The sequence below is a fragment of the Tupaia chinensis genome, unplaced genomic scaffold (genome assembly GCF_000334495.1).
Source record: "Tupaia chinensis unplaced genomic scaffold, TupChi_1.0 Scaffold000503_1, whole genome shotgun sequence".
Classification (NCBI taxonomy): Eukaryota; Metazoa; Chordata; class Mammalia; order Scandentia; family Tupaiidae; genus Tupaia; species Tupaia belangeri.
Window position 1 is genome coordinate 39,738 of NW_006160015.1, and position 20,085 is coordinate 59,822.

General features: G+C 39.6%; 1 pseudogene; it reads right to left on the reverse strand.

Annotated features, from left to right (window-relative positions):
* Positions 1–3,756: 3,756 nt before the first annotated feature.
* LOC102482998 (protein YAE1 homolog pseudogene) lies at positions 3,757–17,659 on the reverse strand (annotated as a pseudogene).
* Positions 17,660–20,085: the final 2,426 nt, after the last annotated feature.

Consider the following 20,085-nt stretch of genomic DNA (forward strand, 5'->3'; position numbering starts at 1 on the left):
ACCCTCTCAGCTGAATCCAGGAATACAGATAGGATTGTACCATTGTCTGCTGGCATCGAAGGGGACTGACACTTGGGACAGAAAGGAAAGAAGGCTGTCAGACTTCTGGACTTCCACCTCATGGGACAATATAGTCATTTGGATTTCAAGATGTATTATTCTTCAGCAAAAGGAAATGGTAACCCAAAAAGCTATTCGGATACCACCCGGTCCGGATTATCACGAGAGGCCTGAGAGGCAAGGCTGCGTACTCCCCTACTCCATGGTCTCAGAGTGGCCGCCGCTTCCCTCTCAGTACTCCCCTGCTCCGTGGTCTCAGAGTGGCCGCCACTTCCCTCTCTGTGATGCCAGAGGTGCTGCCCCACAGAGATGAAAGAGTGAGTTCATCACCCCAAGTCAGGAGGGCAATGCTGTCACGTCAGGCTTGGAGGGCAGAACATTAAGCCAAAGAAGATCTAATGGAACTTGCCTTGCTGGGTTTTGGATTGGTTAGAAACTGTCACCCCTTTCTTCCCAACTTCTCTTTTGAAATGAGAGTGTCTACCCTATGCTTGCCTCGCCATTGCATTTTAGAAGCCAGTTGTCCAGTAGCCTAAAAGGAATGTTGCCTCAGGAGCCACATTGCAAGTCCCACACATATCTGATTTAGGTAATATTTCGATGAGACTTCGGGATTGAAATTGATACTGAAAAGAGCAGAATCAATGTATTTTGCATATAGGAGGGGTGTGAGTGGGGACTAGCGATAGAGGGTAGAGTGTTTTTGGATTGAATTGTATTCATTCAACATTTATAAGATAAAGTCCCAACTCTGAAAGTGATTGTATTCAGAGATAGAACCTTCAAGGTGGTAATCAGGTTAAATGGAGTTAGAGGGTAAGGCCTTATACGGTAGGACTATTTCCCTACCAAAAAAAAAAAGAAGAAAAAGAAGAAGAAGAAAAGAAATTGGAGTCCCATCTCTCTCTCTCTCTCTCTCTCTTTCTCTCTCTCCACACACACATATGGAAAAAAAGGCCATGTAAGAACACAGGAAAAAGGAAGTCATATAAAAGAAAGAGAGAGAGACTCCATCAGGAATAACTTCTTCTCAGACCTTGAACTTAAACTTTAAACTTCATAAAAGACAGGCAATACATTTCTGGTTTTTGAGCCACCCAGTCTGTGGTATTTTGTTATGGTAGACTGAGCACGGTAATATTCTCTATTTTATTTTGTGCTTATTCTATAGATACTTTCTTTGTGGTTACCATGGAGATTACATATACTATTTTAAAGTTATAACTTTCTTTTTTTTTCCCAGAGAGATCTTTGCTGTAGGGTGAGTACACTCCCCAGAGAGACACAGAGAGATTGAAAGTAAGAAAGCCTCCCCAGTGGGGATGGCCACGCTGAAATCCCTTCTCCTCTTGAAGTTTTGGTCACACACATGTATCTGTAGTGAGTTTCAAGCCACTGGGTCTTGGACTCCAACCATGGCCTTAACCACAGCGCCACCTGCTGGCCCCAGTTATAGCAATTTAAATTGCTACCAAGTTAAGTTCAACTGCATACCAAAGAGTGGCTCATCACTTCTCCTGTTACGTTAGATATCACAAATTACATAGTTATACATGGTTGTCAAATAACATAGGTTCATAATTTTTTATGCATTAAAATAATCCCCCAGTAGGTATGTGCACTTGCCATAGACAGAGGGAAAAAAATACCTCCCCATCTTCAAATTGGGCATGGCCATCCCACAATCCCTTCTACTCCTTTTCTGTATCTTGTCAAGATTTTGGGCTCCCATGAACATGAACACACCACTGGGACAGGATTTGAACCGTGTAGTCAGTCATGGGGGTTAGCTTAATACATTTCTCTTCCTTTTGCTCCATTATTCAATGTCAATACTACACAGTATTGTTTTTTTTATAGAGGATAAGTGCGAATGAACTATAACCAAAATAATAATAATAATAATAAATATCAGTGTCTTTATAGGATCCATATAGGATCATGCATCGGACAGACCTTTTTTAGTCCCAAGTTGTCCTAACACTGATGTTGCATATTTAACTTACTAATAAAAATAGATATTATATTTTGACTTTGACATTTTGCATTTTCATCAAATTTCTTATAGATTTTTGTGTGGTAAGGAGAATTTTCTGTTATTCTACGCTGAAATCCCTTCTCCTCTTGAAGTTTTGGTCACACACATGTATCTGTAGTGAGTTTCAAGCCACTGGGTCTTGGACTCCAACCATGGCCTTAACCACAGCGCCACCTGCTGGCCCCAGTTATAGCAATTTAAATTGCTACCAAGTTAAGTTCAACTGCATACCAAAGAGTGGCTCATCACTTCTCCTGTTACGTTAGATATCACAAATTACATAGTTATACATGGTTGTCAAATAACATAGGTTCATAATTTTTTATGCATTAAAATAATCCCCCAGTAGGTATGTGCACTTGCCATAGACAGAGGGAAAAAAATACCTCCCCATCTTCAAATTGGGCATGGCCATCCCACAATCCCTTCTACTCCTTTTCTGTATCTTGTCAAGATTTTGGGCTCCCATGAACATGAACACACCACTGGGACAGGATTTGAACCGTGTAGTCAGTCATGGGGGTTAGCTTAATACATTTCTCTTCCTTTTGCTCCATTATTCAATGTCAATACTACACAGTATTGTTTTTTTTATAGAGGATAAGTGCGAATGAACTATAACCAAAATAATAATAATAATAATAAATATCAGTGTCTTTATAGGATCCATATAGGATCATGCATCGGACAGACCTTTTTTAGTCCCAAGTTGTCCTAACACTGATGTTGCATATTTAACTTACTAATAAAAATAGATATTATATTTTGACTTTGACATTTTGCATTTTCATCAAATTTCTTATAGAGTTTTTTGTGGTAAGGAGAATTTTCTGTTATTCTTACTGGGTCATCAGAAAAGCCATGATTTATTTTTACATAGAGAAATACATCATGACTTTTCAGACAACCCAATATTTTCAAACAGTGAATTAAAATTTATTACAATTTCCACATTTCTTTTTGGGAATACTATTCTTTGAGAATTTTCAAAGGGAAGCTGTTAAATGAACTGTATATAATTTTAAATAACTGTATAAAATTTTATATTTTGTTTTTAAGCACTTAATTACCTTATAAACATTGCTTCGGTTTCTCACACTAAATTCTCACATGCTAAATTCTATTAACTTCAATGCATATCTACAAACCTTATAATGGATATATGTCTATGCTTATATATCTACCTATATTTATGTTGGCCATCAGGTTATTTTTGGTAATTTTGGTCTGATTAGCTGGCGATGAGGCTGACCTCCTGAGGTGAGAGCAGCAGAAAGCAGAGTTATTACAAAATATGTTTGATTCTCATTTACTTTTGCTAATGAGTCAGATGTTGGTCAGAAACTTGGAAACAATAAATGAGAACTGGAATTTCTGAGTATATCCTAAAACTACACACGTATTAGCAGAAACAGAGAAAGAGGGACTTATATCTAATAGTGTTAAATTTGAAGACATTTCATATTTCATAAAGAGTAGCTCTACAGGCAAAATGTTCAATAGAGAAGCCCGTGTAGATTTTGGTTACCTTGTTAGAAAACAAAGTGCTCCAAGAAGCATTCTCGACGGCATTAGAAGAGGTACCGTCTGAAGTCCTGCTGTAGTGTGTCTGCTGACTCCCAGCTGCAGAGTGAAGTGGGCTGTCTTCTAAAATCAGGTCAGGCCTGTGTTCTACAACATTCTAAATGTGAGCGCTATCCCAACACGACTCTTGCTGCAGTTTTTCTAGACTCAGCATTTTCTTTCGATCTTTCATTTTTCACTTCAATCTTTTCCTCAGCGTGCTCTCCATGATAAAGGTCCATATTCTCAATGAAGTCCCATAAATCTACTACATAGGGTTACAGAGTGATTCATGTTTGAGCACACACTCTTCACACTGGCCAACTGCATCCAGAGACTACTTATTTTCGTGATTAAAATTGGCCTAACCTCCTGAAGGTGACACCAGGAGAGCAGAGCACTCGGTGCTCCTCGGAGTTGTCCATAGTTGACAATGACTTCTGCACCTTCTTTATGACCCTCGTTGAAGCCCTGCTGAAGAGCAACTGCTGTGCCAGCTTCTATTAGATTTCCTTATTTTAGGGAGACATTTTTGCTATAGGGCACATGCACAGGCTGGAGAGACAAACAGAAAGAGAGAAATCATCCTTCGGGGGGGGTGGTCATGCCGCCGAAGGGATTCCATTGTCCTTTTGGGATTTGGGGCACACATGCACATGCACCCGGGTCCGGGACTTGAACCACGGTTGACTACGTGGGAGTCCAGGCATGTAAGCATTATGCCATCTGCTGGTCCTTCTATTCATTTCTATAACCTTCTTTGACTTATCCCTGTGTGTGATTCTGCCATTCCTGTTCACCAGGACAGGTTCCTCTGCTTCCTTGTCAAATATGCCACCTCTTCTCCAAAGCCCGGGGCCAACTGAGCAGCTTGAACCCTTGACATCACCAAGGCAACCGCGGCATTGCTCACACCAAAGGCAACTGCAATTCCTCAGGATGTTTAAAGTTAAAAAACATTTTTCTTTTGTTTAAGAAGAACATGCTTGCCACGGGGCTGGGAGGGGGGAGTGAGAAAGCATCCCCATGGGAGATGGTTCTACCACAATTCCTCCTCCATTTTCCTGTCCTATTGGGATCTTTAACATGTACACGCCATGTACCTACTGTGTTTTTTTTTTTTTTTGAGAGATTTTCACTATAGGGCACGTGCGCTCGCCAGACAGACAGAGAGAGACATAGAGACAGAAAGCGAGAAATCACCCCCCAGGGGGGATGGTCACGCCGCAATCCCTTCTCCTCCATTCTCCTCTCGGGCTCTTGGGCACACACGCACACGCGCCCGGCGTGAGTTTTAAGCCACTGGGTCCGGGACGCGAACCGCGGTCGACTACGGGGGAGTCCAGCGACATAGCCATTACGCTAACTGCTGGTTCCCCCTACTGTGTTTTTGAAGCCAGGTACGGGACTCAAACTGAGCAGTCAGCCATGTGGAATCCAGCCACCTTAAGTACCACCGAACATGCTGGACCCGAGAATGGGTTGTTAACATAACTGAAATTTTAGGTTACTGGAAACCTAGAAATCCACTTTTCTAAAATTTAGTATTTTTTAATTAAAATGGCTATGTATTGGCATTCCAATTATAATACTGTGAAAAAATTTTGGAGGTTTTTATAATCTCTTTTACTATTTAATTATGAAAGTATATTTATTGAGTGCATGTCTTTCATTATTTGATCAATAGACCCATTATAAACATTGGCACATTTTATTATACATTTTGCACACTAGAAACGAGTGTGACAGAATAGATTTTGCACGAAATATTGCCTAAACAACTGTACATCTATAGCTCTCCCCCCCCCCGGCCCCACCAAAAAAAAGCTCTGACTTAAAACTTTTATTTTATTCAAATCTCACTAAAACAGATCACAAACTTAAATCTAAAATATAAAACTATAAAATATTTGGAAAGTGTATAGGAGAAAAATCATAAGGATACAGAGTTAGGCAAAAAGTTCTTAGACTTCTGTTAAAAGTATGGTAAATAAAGGGTAATTGATGAATTAAGCCTCATCAGAATTAAATTTTTTTCTGTCTGAAAGACTGTTAAAAGGATGAAAAAGCATTCAGGGGAGAGAAAATACCTGCAAACCGTGTATCTTTCAATGTACTAGAATACACTAATAATTCTCAAAACTCAACAGGAAAAAAACAAAGTTCAATTAGAAAGTAAGCAAATGGTATGAGGAGACTTTTCACTGAAAAGGACATACATGGCAAATAAGCACGTAAAAAGATGCTCATCATCATTGGCCATTAGGGAAATGCAAATTAAAACCAGAATGAAATATTACTACACTCTCAACAGCCTGTCTGAGAAAACATTATTACAACACAGATCGCTATAAAACTGTGAATGGACTGGACATCCCACGCATTGTTATAAAATTGTAAAATACAAAATGTACACATTGGTTATAAAATGTCAGCGCCATTGATGAGATAATTTGCCAGTTTTGTGTCATATTAATATATAATTTCTATATATCATAAAATTTCTATCTATCATAAAAATATAAACTTTTTCATAATATACATCCCAGCCATCCCACCTCCGAGTATGTACCCAAGAGGACCAAAACTAGGTATGGACATCATTATTAATAATAGTCTAAAAGTGGAAACCACCCAAAGGTCCATAAACTGGTGAGTGAATAAGCAATGTGTTATAACTACACAATGGAAAGTCCTCTTACTGCTGAGAAGCAATACCTATAAAGACGTCCCACAGCATGGGTGATCTTCAAAGCATAATGGCCAGTGAGAGTCCGTATAATTCCATATAATAATAAATAGAGAGAGAGGTGAAAGAGATCTTTGTTTGCCTATGGTTGATGTTTGAGAGTGGGAATTAATTACACATGGCATGAGGCCAGTAGGTGGTGCTGGACTTCCACGTGGTCAACTGTGGTTTGAATTCTGGACCCCGTGACTTGAAACTCAGTCAGGGTGCATGTGTGTGAGTGCCCAAAGTCCTGAGAACAGAATGGAGGAGAGAGGATTGTGGCATGGCCATCTCCCCTGAGAGGTGATTTCTCCCATTCCCTCTCTGTCACATGTGCCCCTCTGGGAAATAAATAAATAAAAAAATAAATAAATAACATAGGAAATAAAAGAATCTGGGGGGGGGGGCTAGTGAAAAGAAACTAAAACAGAATTATATTATTGTTGCACAACTATACACTGACTTCAAACATTCTTGAATTTTGCACTTAAAATAAATGTACTGGGGCCAGCAGGTGGCATGGTGGCTAAGGTGCTAGACTCCCATGTGACAAACCATGGTTCAAGCCCCAGACCTGGCAGCATGAAAATCATGCTGGATGTTGGGACCAGTAGTTAGCGTAATGGCTATGTCACTGGACTCCCATGTAGTCAACCGCGGTTCATGTCCCAGACCCAGTGGCTTAAAACTCACGCTGGGCGTGTGTTCGTGCGTGCCCAAGATCCCGAGAGGAGAATGGAGGAGAAAGGATTGCAGGGTGGCCATCCCCCCTGGGGGGTGATTTCTCACTTTCTGTCTCTATGTCTCTCTCTGTCTGTCTGGCAAGCACACGCGCCCTGTAGCACACACACACACACACACACACACAAACCCTCAAAAAAAAAAAAAAAAAAAGAAAGTTATGCTGGATGCATGTGCAGGTGTGCCCAAAATACCAAGAGGAGAAGGGATTGTGGTGTGGCCATCCCTCTCCAGGGGTGTTTTCTTGCTTTCCCTTTCTGCCTTTCTCAGGTGAATGTATACACTCTATGGCAAATAAAGAATAAGTAAAATAGATGTACTTCATGATATGGAAATAATACCTCAATAAAACTGTTATAAAATTGTTGACACATAAAACAACATGGGTGAATCAGAAAATCTGTTGACCATGCCATTCATAAAAGAGGACAGATGGTATAAGTACTTTATACAAAGTTCTAAAACTTTCTAAAGCAATCTGGTGAAGATATCAGTATAGTAATTTCATGTGTGTGGTGGAGTGGGTACTTGCTGGAAAAGAGTGTACAGAAACATTCTGATGCCCTGGGAATATTTGATATCTTGACAGCAGTTGGCTAGTAGTTTGAAAATATGATTTTCTAAAATATTGCAAATGCACAGTTGAGATTTATGTATTTAAATTTGAATTCCACCTCAAAATATGTCAACAAATACTGACTTGAAGTTAATAATTTACATAACGAAATGTTTACAAGTTAAATGTGTTGATATCTGCAACTTACTTTGAAATCTAGAATATGAAAAGGTAGACCTATTGATGAAGATAGGGGTGAACAGATGAGCAGATACATGAATCTTCAAATAACACAAAATGCTCATCAGAATTGGAGTGATGAAACTAGAGTGTTCATTACATGTTTCAATTTATCTGTATGTTTGAACATTCTTATGAGAAAAAGGAATTCTTAAAGGTATTATTTGCACTAACACTATTTGGTATAATTTATAAGCCAATTATATTTAATACAAATGTATCCCTTAATATACTTCATTAGTCTACAAACTTTTTTTCTTTTTCTTTCTTTCTTTCTTTCTTTCTTTCTTTCTTTCTTTCTTTCTTTCTTTCTTTCTTTCTTCCTTCCTTCCTTCCTTCCTTCCTTCCTTCCTTCCTTCCTTTCTTTCTTTCTTTCTTTCTTTCTTTCTTTCTTTCTTTCTTTCTTTCTTTCTTTCTTTCTTTCTTTCTTCTTTCTTTCTTTTTTTTGGCATGATTGCTTGCCAGAAAGAAACAGAAGGAAAGTGAAAATCCTCTCAGAAAGGATGGGCATGTCCCAATCCCTTCTCCCCCAGTCTCTTGTCAGGATTTTGACCATGCACACACCTGTGCCTGGCATGATTTTCAAGCCACCAAGACTGGGGCTCAATCTGCACAGCTGGCCATGTGGATTCCAGTGCCTTAACCTCCATGCTACCTGCTGGAACCCAGAAACTTTATTTTTACTGAGAAGGAGCCACTTTTAATTTTGACAAGATCCTTGCTATCACCCAAAGTTTACTTAAATCCTTGAGGAGAAAGTTTCTGCAGGTCTTCATTTGCAGCTGAGATTCCAGGTAAAGTATGAAAAGAAAGAAGAGTGAGGTAGCAGCAAATGGCATGCAGGTCTGTCTGCAAGTTACAATTCCAGAATCGTTTTCATTGATCTTAGCTTTCTGCTCTAAGACCTCTGATTTTTATAAAATAAAATGGAAAGCAAAAGTGATATCTAAAGACTAATATGTATTTTAGGGACAATTATTTATTTATTTTTTCCTATAAAAGTCATAATTCGGTATTTTTTTAAATCTGCTAAAATAATTAAGTGTAATATAAAGAAAATCATGTGATTTTTCCAAAATCGTATGCTTGTATTTCATAGTATTTAGGCTAAATACCCAATGATTTTTCTTTTTAAACTGTTTCTAGCCTTCTTACCAAAAACATAATTTTAATAAGTCTCAATGCTGCTTACTGTCAGCAAGCTATAATTACACTTCATTCCACCCTTTATATTTGCTGATTCTTTGGTAGTAAAGAATGTGTTCTTTTCTTTTCCTGTTAAAATAGCAAATGGTTAGGAAATAAAGACTTTTGTTATACTAAATAATAATATTGATTTTTTTATGTGCATAATTGAAACTATTTTTTATTGTATTATTGCAACTTTAAAGGTAAAAGGCCTTTATTCTTCAAAAGTAGAGTAATATTTTTCTTACTTCCTTTTAAGTACTTTCTTCGTTAAATTTAAATTGATTTATTAAAAGAAATAGTTGGGTTTTTTTGAAGAGGTTTTTGCTATAAGGCGGGTGCTCGCCAGACAGACAGAGAGAGACAGAGAGACAGAAAGAGAGAAATCACCCCCCGGGGGAGATGGCCACGTCACAATCCCTTCTCTTCCATTCTCCTCTCAGGATCCTGGGCATGCACGCACATGCACCCGGCGTGAGTTTTAAGCCACTGGGTCTGGGACGCGAACCACAGTCGACTATGTGGGAATCCAGCGACATAGCCATGCTTGTATTTCATAGTATTTAGGCTAAATACCCAATGATTTTTCTTTTTAAACTGTTTCTAGCCTTCTTACCAAAAACATAATTTTAATAAGTCTCAATGCTGCTTACTGTCAGCAAGCTATAATTACACTTCATTCCACCCTTTATATTTGCTGATTCTTTGGTAGTAAAGAATGTGTTCTTTTCTTTTCCTGTTAAAATAGCAAATGGTTAGGAAATAAAGACTTTTGTTATACTAAATAATAATATTGATTTTTTTATGTGCATAATTGAAACTATTTTTTATTGTATTATTGCAACTTTAAAGGTAAAAGGCCTTTATTCTTCAAAAGTAGAGTAATATTTTTCTTACTTCCTTTTAAGTACTTTCTTCGTTAAATTTAAATTGATTTATTAAAAGAAATAGTTGGGTTTTTTTGAAGAGGTTTTTGCTATAAGGCGGGTGCTCGCCAGACAGACAGAGAGAGACAGAGAGACAGAAAGAGAGAAATCACCCCCCGGGGGAGATGGCCACGTCACAATCCCTTCTCTTCCATTCTCCTCTCAGGATCCTGGGCATGCACGCACATGCACCCGGCGTGAGTTTTAAGCCACTGGGTCTGGGACGCGAACCACAGTCGACTATGTGGGAATCCAGCGACATAGCCATTACGCTAACTGCTGGTTCCCAATCCCACCTTCTTGAGAGGGTTGTAACATATTAATTACTTAAAATTCTTCTATATGGATGATTTGTCTGTTGTCTGTTCTTCCCTTTTATTTATTTATTCATTTGTTCATTCATATTTGTATGGTCTCATGGATATTTATTACTCTGGGCTATTATTCCAATACTATTGGGTTGTTGGAAAGTCTGACTCGTTTTTGCATTAAAAAACTCACCCTGACTTTTCTGACAATCCAATTCATTATTTGGTCGTTTAAATTATTCTGGCCTAGAACTGAGAACAGTTAGAGCTGGCTCCTGTGTCCCTTCTGACCATTATTACGGCTGTTTTGCTTGTCTTAGCATTTTTTAAACCTTCTGTCACTAAAACATAGTCCAAACTCATCTTTCATATTCCGTGCCCTGTGGTAGAATAAGTTCTTTTTCTGGAGAATATTAAAAAGCAAGACATGGGCTTTGGGTAGATTCACTGTTACTGTGGTATCAGTGTTAATTTCTCTCAGATAAAAGAATTCGAAATTGGCTCAGCCACCAGACCATGTGCTGGTTGATGGTGCTGCTCAGCAGGCTGAGGCCACACGGGAGGTCCAGCCTAAAAGATGTGGGGATGTGTACCTGTAATCTCAGCTACTTGAGAGCCTGAGGCAGGGGGATCACGGCACAATGAAACCCCGTCTGAACTGGGAAAAAAAGATTGGAAATGTAATGATCACTATTACATACAAATATATATAGTTCTCTATGTGTGTGTGTGTTTGCTTCTATATTAAGCCCAAAATGAGTTTATATTGTTGTCTACGATTGAATCCAGTAACACATGGACTCTCCCCACCTTCTCTCCTTGCTAATCTGTAACCTCCCACTCACACAGTGAGAAACCTGGCATCCACGATCATCCATCCATTATTACTCATTTTCAGTGCACTTCTATGGTGGTTTTAAACAGACTTCAAGATCATATTATAATAATAAAACTAAATTGCTAAATCAAGACTATTCTTGAGTTTTGGATATTTTTCTATAGTGAGGTAAAGGGTCTGTACTAAGCGCTAGAAGAAATATTTTGTATACTGAAATTAAAATCCAATTCAGATGGATGTTTTGAGCATGAACCTTAGTTTTTTACTTCCTATTTTGCAAGAATTATTATTATTATTATTTGCTACTTAAAAGAAAAGAGGTAATTAGAGGAAAACAGGTAAAACAATCTTGTGACCAGAAAAAAATAAAGTTCTCAGTTTACTATTAGGATAAATTTAATACAGGATTAAAAAGGGCCAACATTTTTTTTTTTTTTTTGAGAGATTTTCACTGTAGGGCACGTGCGCTCGCCAGACAGACAGAGAGAGAGACATAGAGACAGAAAGCGAGAAATCACCCCCCAGGGGGATGGTCACACTGCAATCCCTTCTCCTCCATTCTCCTCTCGGGATCTTGGGCACACACGCACACGCGCCCAGCGTGAGTTTTAAGCCACCGGGTCCAGGACATGAACCGCGGTCGACTACGTGGAAGTCCAGCGACATAGCCATTACGCTAACTGCTGGTTCCCTAGGGCCAACATTTTTTTTAAAGGTTTTTTTTTTTTTAATTTTAGTTTATTTAGAGAAAGAAAGAGAGGAAGAGAGAGAGAGAAAGGAAGGACAGTTTCTCTTAATAGGATCAAAATCACGCTTTTACCCCTTTCCTTAGGGCACCCACATGCTTGCCTGGCATGTTCCAAGTTGATCAAGGGTTTAAACTCATTGTTGGCCTGTAGACTCCAATACTTCTGGGGAACCAGCAGTTAGCATAATGGCTGTGTCATTGGACTCCCACGTAGTCGACCGCGGTTCACGTCCCGGACCCGGTGGCTTAAAACTCATGCCGGGCGCATGTGCATGCATGCCCAAGATCCTGAGAGGAGAATGGAGGAGAGGGGATTGCGGCGTGACTATCCCCCCTGGGGGGTGATTTGTTGCTTTCTGTCTCTATGTCTCTCTCTGTCTGTCTGGCGAGTGCACGCGCCCTACAGTGAAAATCTCTCCAAAAAAAAAAAAGACTCCAATACTTCTGTTCAGCATGCTACTACTCATGCTGCCAGTCTCTAGACTTCTACCTAGCTAGGTCTGCTACCAAGGCCAGAGAACCGTCTCCTAACCGTAGGAGATGGATTTTTTTTTCTTTTCTATTTTTTTAGACCAAGTTCCATTGTGTCACAATCTTCCTGCCTCAGCTTCCTAAGTCACTGGGACCATAATCACACACCACCACACCAGCTTTAGGGATGAGCAGGAAATCAAGACAGGCCTACCCTGTGGTTTGACTTGCCAAACAGCAATGTCCACTAGGATACAGTACTGCATCTAGGCTGGAGACATTACCCGTTCTCATCACCCTCAACCCGTCTTGTTATCTTCTAAGGTATATATTTTTATTTTAAGTTTTGTAAGTTTATTTTTTCCATGAGTGAGACAGAGAGCCCGCACCCAGCTGGTCCTGATGCCATGACCTCCCCCCCGCCCCAGGTTCAGCCGCCTGGACCATGGACTTCCACATGCCCCGTGTAACTCAGGGAGGTCTCTGGGCTTGAAAAGGTCATTTTCCCATGTGAGACTGCTGCCCCCAAGACTGTCATATTTTACCTCTGTGCCATTGTCCACCCCCCAAGGATATTATTCTGTCTTCAGGCATTATGTAGAATTATTTAGAATCTTATACTTAAAATAATAGAATTATATATTTTTAGAGCCTACGTGTTATAAAAACTACACACTAAAGGCATACTCCATTCTCTTTGGTATTTATCTTGGTATTTTATACATTAATACACTTTTAAACATTTACACTAATTTAATTCAATTTTTAATTCAATGTTAAGAAATCCTGTGAATGTGAGTAAATGGGCCATTTGGAAATCTTCCCTAATTCATAACAGTGACACATTTGTCACTGCTCAGGTACACCAAGACTCATCTGGAACGGTGGCGTGTTCTGCACTTCGTAATAGATAATTGCAGTCTATTTACTTTGTTCATGTTGAATGTAAATACATTCTGCTTAAGTATTTCTGACACTAAGCACCACTGCTCAGTAAGGAAGGAAAAAAAATGAATATGATCTTTACCACTTTAAACTAATGACTCAAAAACTTAATATGTGGGCCCAACAGTTGGTGTGGTGGTTAAGGTGCTGAACTCTCATATGGCTGGCCACAGTTCGAGTCCTGAACCTGGTGGCTTGCCTTCTCACTTTCTCTCTCTCTCTCTCTTTCTGCCTCTTTCTGGTGAGTGCATGTGCCCTATAACAAATCAAATAATAATAAGTAAAATTAAATAAATTATTCTTAAAAAAATTAATATGCACAAGATAGTTCATAAAATGTTAATATATATTAACACATCATTTAAATTACTCATTAATTCCTTAAATAAATCAGCTAACAATTAGAATATTTTTAGATTTTATTAAGGATAATCATTCTATCTATACTGTTAATGCAAAATACTTTCAAAGACATGAATAAGCAGATATTTTTTTCTATGTGAACAAATTCAACTTTGGTTAAAAGATTAAAGCTATTATTTTTATTTTTCAGTACTTTTACATTATAATCTGATAGAATTTTATTGTTTCATAAGTTCATTATTAATGCCCCCTAGATGGCTCTATAAGTAGTTCCAACTGTATCTGTCATTTCAGTTACAGATGTCTTAGACAAACATTCTCCCTTGCTGAACATTATGAGATAATCCAGTGTTTGGGTTTTTTTCTCCCCTTTTTTTGAGAGGTTTTTGCTATAGGGCGTGTGCGCTCACCAGAAAGACAGAGCTCTGAGACAGAGAGCAAGAAAGCGAGAAATCACTCCTCCCCCAAGGGGATGACTACACCACAATCTCTTCTCCTCCATTCTCCTCTTGGTATCTTGGACACGCACGTACATGCGCCCAGCGTGAACTTAAGCCACTGGGTCCAGGACTCGAACTGCAGTCGACTACATGAGAGTCCAGTGACATAGCCATTATGCCAATTGCTGGTCCCGATAATCCAGTGTTTTAACAAACATTTGTTGAGCACCTACTGTTTGCCAGGCTTACATGTGTGATAACTTTTTTTTTTTTTTTTCACTTGCCAGGAATGTAGAATAGTAAAAGTAAAATTTAGGGGTCCAGCAAATGGCGTAGTAGTTAGGTTGCTGGATTCCCACATGGTTGACTGTTGTTTAAGTCCCAGACTCAGTGACTTGAAACTCAAGTCAGGCATGTGTGCATGCATGCCCAAGATCCTAGGAGGAGAATGGAAGTGAAGGGATTGTAGCATGGTGGCCATCCTCCTGAGGGTGATTTCTCACTTTCCCTCTGTCTCTGTCTTTCTCTCTGGTGAGTGCATGCACCCTAAGGCAAAAACCTCTGAAGGAAAAAAAGTAAAAGTAAAATTTTGATGGGGGCCAGGAGGTGGCATGGTAGTTAAGGTACTGAACTCCCACATGGTTGACCATGGTTTGAGTCTTGGACCCAGAAGCTTGAGACTTATATCAAGTGTCTGTGCGCGTGTGTCCAAAATCCTGAAAGGAGAATGGAAGAGCAGCATTGCAGCATGGCCATGCCCCCTGGTGGATGATTTCTCACTTTCTCTTTCTCTTTTTTTTAAAAAGGTAAGATTTTGTTTAAAGTTACATGTGACCACACAATACTGATCCTCTGGGAATAAGCACTTTTTCTTCTTTGTGCCGGCATGTGAGGAAGCAAAGCAAAACAAAACACACCTTATTGTCACCCTTTTCTTGTTGAACCAGAGCCTCCTCCTCCTGTATACTCTGCAACCCGTGGATGGTAGCGTGTCCTGTCACATAACTGTGCAGTTTCAGTTCTTGATGAATACTTGTAACTATACTCTTTTTAATTTTTCTACTTAGCAATGTATTTAAGGCAAAGGTAAATGTGGCATTACTATAGAAAGAACAGTCTTCTGTTTTGAAAATGAAATAATCCAGTAACTTAGTTTCTTCTTATATGTTGCTGGGTTGTGGCAAAGGCAGGAGACCTCAACTCCAGCCCATCAGACTGCTCTCTTTTCCTCTCCACCTCTCCTGGGGGCTGGAGGGTTATCTGTGGGGAATCCGATCATGGGTGGAAGTCTAGGATTTCCCTGCTTTTTCCATCCCAATAATTTATGCTAATTGTGTGAATCTAAATCTATGATACAACTAGAAAATATACAATGACTAATTGTTCTTATTCACCACCTTGTTGTCATTTTAGAATTAGTGGTGAATTCTGAATGAGCCTTCAATGCCTACTTACTCAGTCCGTTAGTGTTACCCAATTTTTTTTTTAAGTTTTTGTTATAAGGCACGTGTGCTCCCCAAAGAAACAGAGACACAGAGAGAGAAAGAGGGAAAGTGAGAAATCACCTCCCAGGAAAATGGACACACCTCCATCCTTTCTCCATTCTCTTTCCAGAATTTTGGGTACACACACACACAGACACACAAACACACACACACCCAGCATGATTTTTTTTTTTTGGAGAGGTTTTTGCTATAGGGAGCGTGTGCTAGCCAGAGAGACAGAGAGAGACAGAGAGATAGAAAGCGAGAAATCACCCTCCCCCCCCAGGGGGATGGCCAAGCTGCAGTCCCTTTTCCTCCATTCTCCTCTCGGGATCTTGGGCACGCATGTACACACACCTGCCGTGAGTTTAACCCACCTGGTCCGGGACTCAAACAGCGGTTGACTACATGGGAGTCCAGCAACATAGCCATTAAGCCAACTGCTGCCTCCCCGTCCCCCCCACCCAGCATGATTTTTAAGTCACTGGGTCTGGGACTCAAGTTGGTGGGATCCAGTGCTTTAATGCCATCTGTTGTCCTCTGGTGTTACCCAATTATAACCTGACTCTCTTGGCAGCAAAGTGAACCCAAGAGCTATGTTCAATCTGCTGATCTCTTTCAGTTGAGTCGCAGAGTTTTGGCACAGCAGAACATCTTCGAGTCTGATTCACATAAAAATTCCTATTTCCCATGGAAGTTGAAAAGCTGGCCGGAGTGGTTGTTGGTTCCGCAGAGGAATGATCAAATGTGTTGAAAAAAAATCACTGGTACCTTTAACCGTGGAGCCATAGACCTAATATCTGCTCTTGTTTTTCCGAGTTTCCTTTGCATTTGCCTCTGCATTTTTACTTTGCTTTCCTTGGAGTAAGGGTTAGGTGAAAAGAAAAACAATGATTGAATTAGTGTCTGCATCAACAGTAGGAAAGTAGAAAACTGAGAGGGCCACTTATTTTACCACTTCCATCACTTACTGCATTATCTGTCTGACTCCCAGACATATTCACGTGCATGACCCTTAATATACTTTCAACATAATTCTGAAATAATTATGCACTTCCACTCCTCTGTGTGTGTGTGTGTGTGTGTGTGTGTGTGTGTGTGTCAGGAGGCTTCATTAGTTAAATTCAACACAGTGGCCGTGACTTAGCTAGGTGTCAGACCCTATACTGAGAACTGGGGACCAGAAGTGAAGGAAGGAGACACGATACTGTCATAAAGGGCGTGTGCTCTAGGACCTTGGTGGAAGTCTCTGATGTTTTCCAATTCATTTTACATTCTTCAGAATTTCCTTGCTTTTACTAAGTCCTGCATGATAATCCCCAAACCAGAGGGGATTCTCATGAATTCCCCGTGTCACTAATCATTAGTACAAATATATGCTAGTTTTCTGTCGGGGAAAAAATTAAAAACTCACAAATTCAAAGATACTCTATGTTTAAGTCTGCAAGCAAATTTTCTAATAATTATTGATAGTATGCATTTTAAAGATACCTCAGTAACTGAAGTATTCAGGACTATAAGATTAATTTCATTGATAAAAAGGTAATTCCCAACAAAATTTATGAGAGAGTACCTAGAGAAAAGGAAACATTTTGTCCGAGGAAGATAAGTCAATTTATTTGTGACTGGAATGTCAGTTGCAGTCAGTGAGTTTTTCCAAGGATGGATTTATAATATTGTTTGGAAGAGAAAATTTAAAAAAATATGCATACATCTATCATTTCAGGCAGGCTTTACCATCCCTAACTTTCAACATTTCATTATACACATCAGGGGCTCACAGAATGATGGGGCTCTATTTCTTAATCCGTCCGCCTGAAAGCGCCCACGGCAGAGATGCCAGTTCCAAAGTCACAATGGCAGTGGCTTTAGCTGTTGCTTACAGTTTAAGCCGTAAGTGATTGCTCTGCTGAGGGCTGGGTAATCCTCAAGGTGACTGCCGATAGGCTGATACACTATTAAAGATGAGGCCAGAGATAGTCCACTATGAAGACACAGAGGGATGAGGAAAAACTCCATGGCGATTCAGAGACCTGCTCTTAGGTCCCAGTCAGGGAAATTCAAAGGAGAAAGCCTCTTGGTAGAGACAGATTTGCCTTCCCTGCATTCTCCTCTCTTTCTCTTAAAATAATTTCTGCTTGAAAATAATCAAAGCAAAACAAATTGTGACTTAGGGTCATGTGAAGAAAGCAAACATTTAATCTGATGTCTTTTATGTCTCTGGAAGGAAGTCCTGTGATTCAATAGCTCTTTGCTGCTGATAGCATTTTTTCTTTAGAACATAGAGCATGCTAATAATTCTACATAACTAAAAAAAACCCCTCTCAGGTCTGCAATTGGCAATATTAAAAATTATGTAACAATCTCATAATTGATTGCATAAAACTTCTTCCTTCCACTGCTTGTAACCATGTTGGAAAATGATTTCTTTGTACTTTTGTACAAGCAATCATCTTTGTTCGTAATTTTACTTTATACTCAGTTCATCTATACAGTTTCATCATTCTATAGTAACATTAATTATTAGATTTCTTGGTAATTGTGGTGAGCACTGCATATGGAAGCCATCTTGAGCTATCCGCCATCTTGGAAACCATTAGGCTTCACTTCCTAACTGAGCAAATTGTTTCTCAGAAATCATGTGACCAACCATTCTCCCTGGAAGTGGTTGGGTTTCTAGGCAACGGGAGAGATCCACCCACATCAATGATTGGGTCATGCTGTTCTATCTCATTTGCATTTCGGGCAACCAATTGGTTCCCACCAGCTGTATATAACTCGCCATTTCTCCTCAATAAACGGAAGTAGACAGAAGAAGACAACTTGATCAGCACCTGGTAATGTGTGTGCGTGTTTTTGTCCCATCTCTCACTCCCTCCCCCAAGGAACCTGTTCAAATGTCCCGCGGGCCGGGACAGGTAATGAGTTGAAAGTACCACCTGGGCAAAATGTTATGGAGTGATTAATGGTCACTAAGAAGCTATACTCCTTAATCATTTTTCTTGCCTGTGTAATATTACAAAACCTATTTAAGACTCAACATCTTTTTGACCATCTTTATATTCCATTTTGTAATCCCGTCTACTGGATTAGGTGACGGCTTATTGCCTAAGTGCTATGAGCTAGCAGATATATTGAACATTGCCCAGTGTTCTAGACGCTCAGGACTAAAGGGGAGTGGAATGAGAAGGGAAGAATTTACTATGGATCAGTAACTTCAAACTCATTACTTCTTTTAGCCTTTTCCAAAGCACCATGTGGATCTATCCTTATTCTGCAGATGAGACAACAAAAGCCTACTTGAAATGAAATAAGTTGCCTGCAATCACCTGGTCAGTAAGTGGTAGAACCAGGAGGCAAAAGCAATTCTTCCTGATTCCGAAGTCTGTGCTCTTTCTCTGTCCTAGACACCTTTGATTACACAGTGTGGATTCTTTCCTCTTCCTTCTCTCACCAGACTTGATTTCTGCATGGCTCTCTTCACTCCAACAGATTCTCACTCTCTACAATACCTGGCACTTAGCAACTCTCACTCTGACTAGGATGACGCTCCAGGATAATGTCATAATCCAGCCTTCACCCATACCTCCAGGATGGAGCTTTCGGGATATACAAGTTCGTGAAGAGTAAGTGCATTATTCAGAACATAATCACACTGAGGACTCTAATAAACCAGCATTGAGTTAATAATAAGTGTAAATACAAAAAGAGCAACAGAGTTCAATGGATGTCCATTTGTTGACACTTGTGAATTGCCCAAAATTGAGTCACTTGGGTAGGAATAATTTATTTTAATTATTTGATTTAATGTATTTAACTATTTTTTGAGACACACACAGAGAGAGAGAGAGAGAGAGAGAGAGAGAGAGAGTCTATTTTTTGAGACACAGAGAGAGAGAGAGAGAGAGAGAGAGAGAGAGAGAGAGGAAAAGTGAGAAACTAAGCTGCCAGGTCTGGGACTTGAATCACAGTCAGCTATGTAGAAGTCTAGCACCTCACCCACCATGCCACCTGCTGGCCCTGGAATAATTTTTCTTAATCTTTTAGTTTATATTGCCAAATTTCTTCCAGAAAAAAAAATTGTCATCAATTTAAAGCTTCCCTAGTAATACCTGAAACTTCCCACTTTACTATATTTATCAGTATTGACTATTACCTGGGTTGATTATATTAATTTAATAGGACACTAGTCCTGTTTCTATTTTCATAGATTCCTTGATTAAAATTAGAGTTGAATTTTTCTTTTTTGAGAGAGATTTTAACTGTAGGGTATGTGCACTCACTGAAGAAACAGAAAGTGAGAAATCACTCCCTTGGGGGGAGGGCCATGCCACAATTCGTTCTCCACTCTCCTCTCAGGATTGTGGGCACGCATGCCCACACGTCTGACATGAGCTTCAGGTTCCTGGGTCTGGGACTTGACAGCCATGTGGGAGCAATGTAAT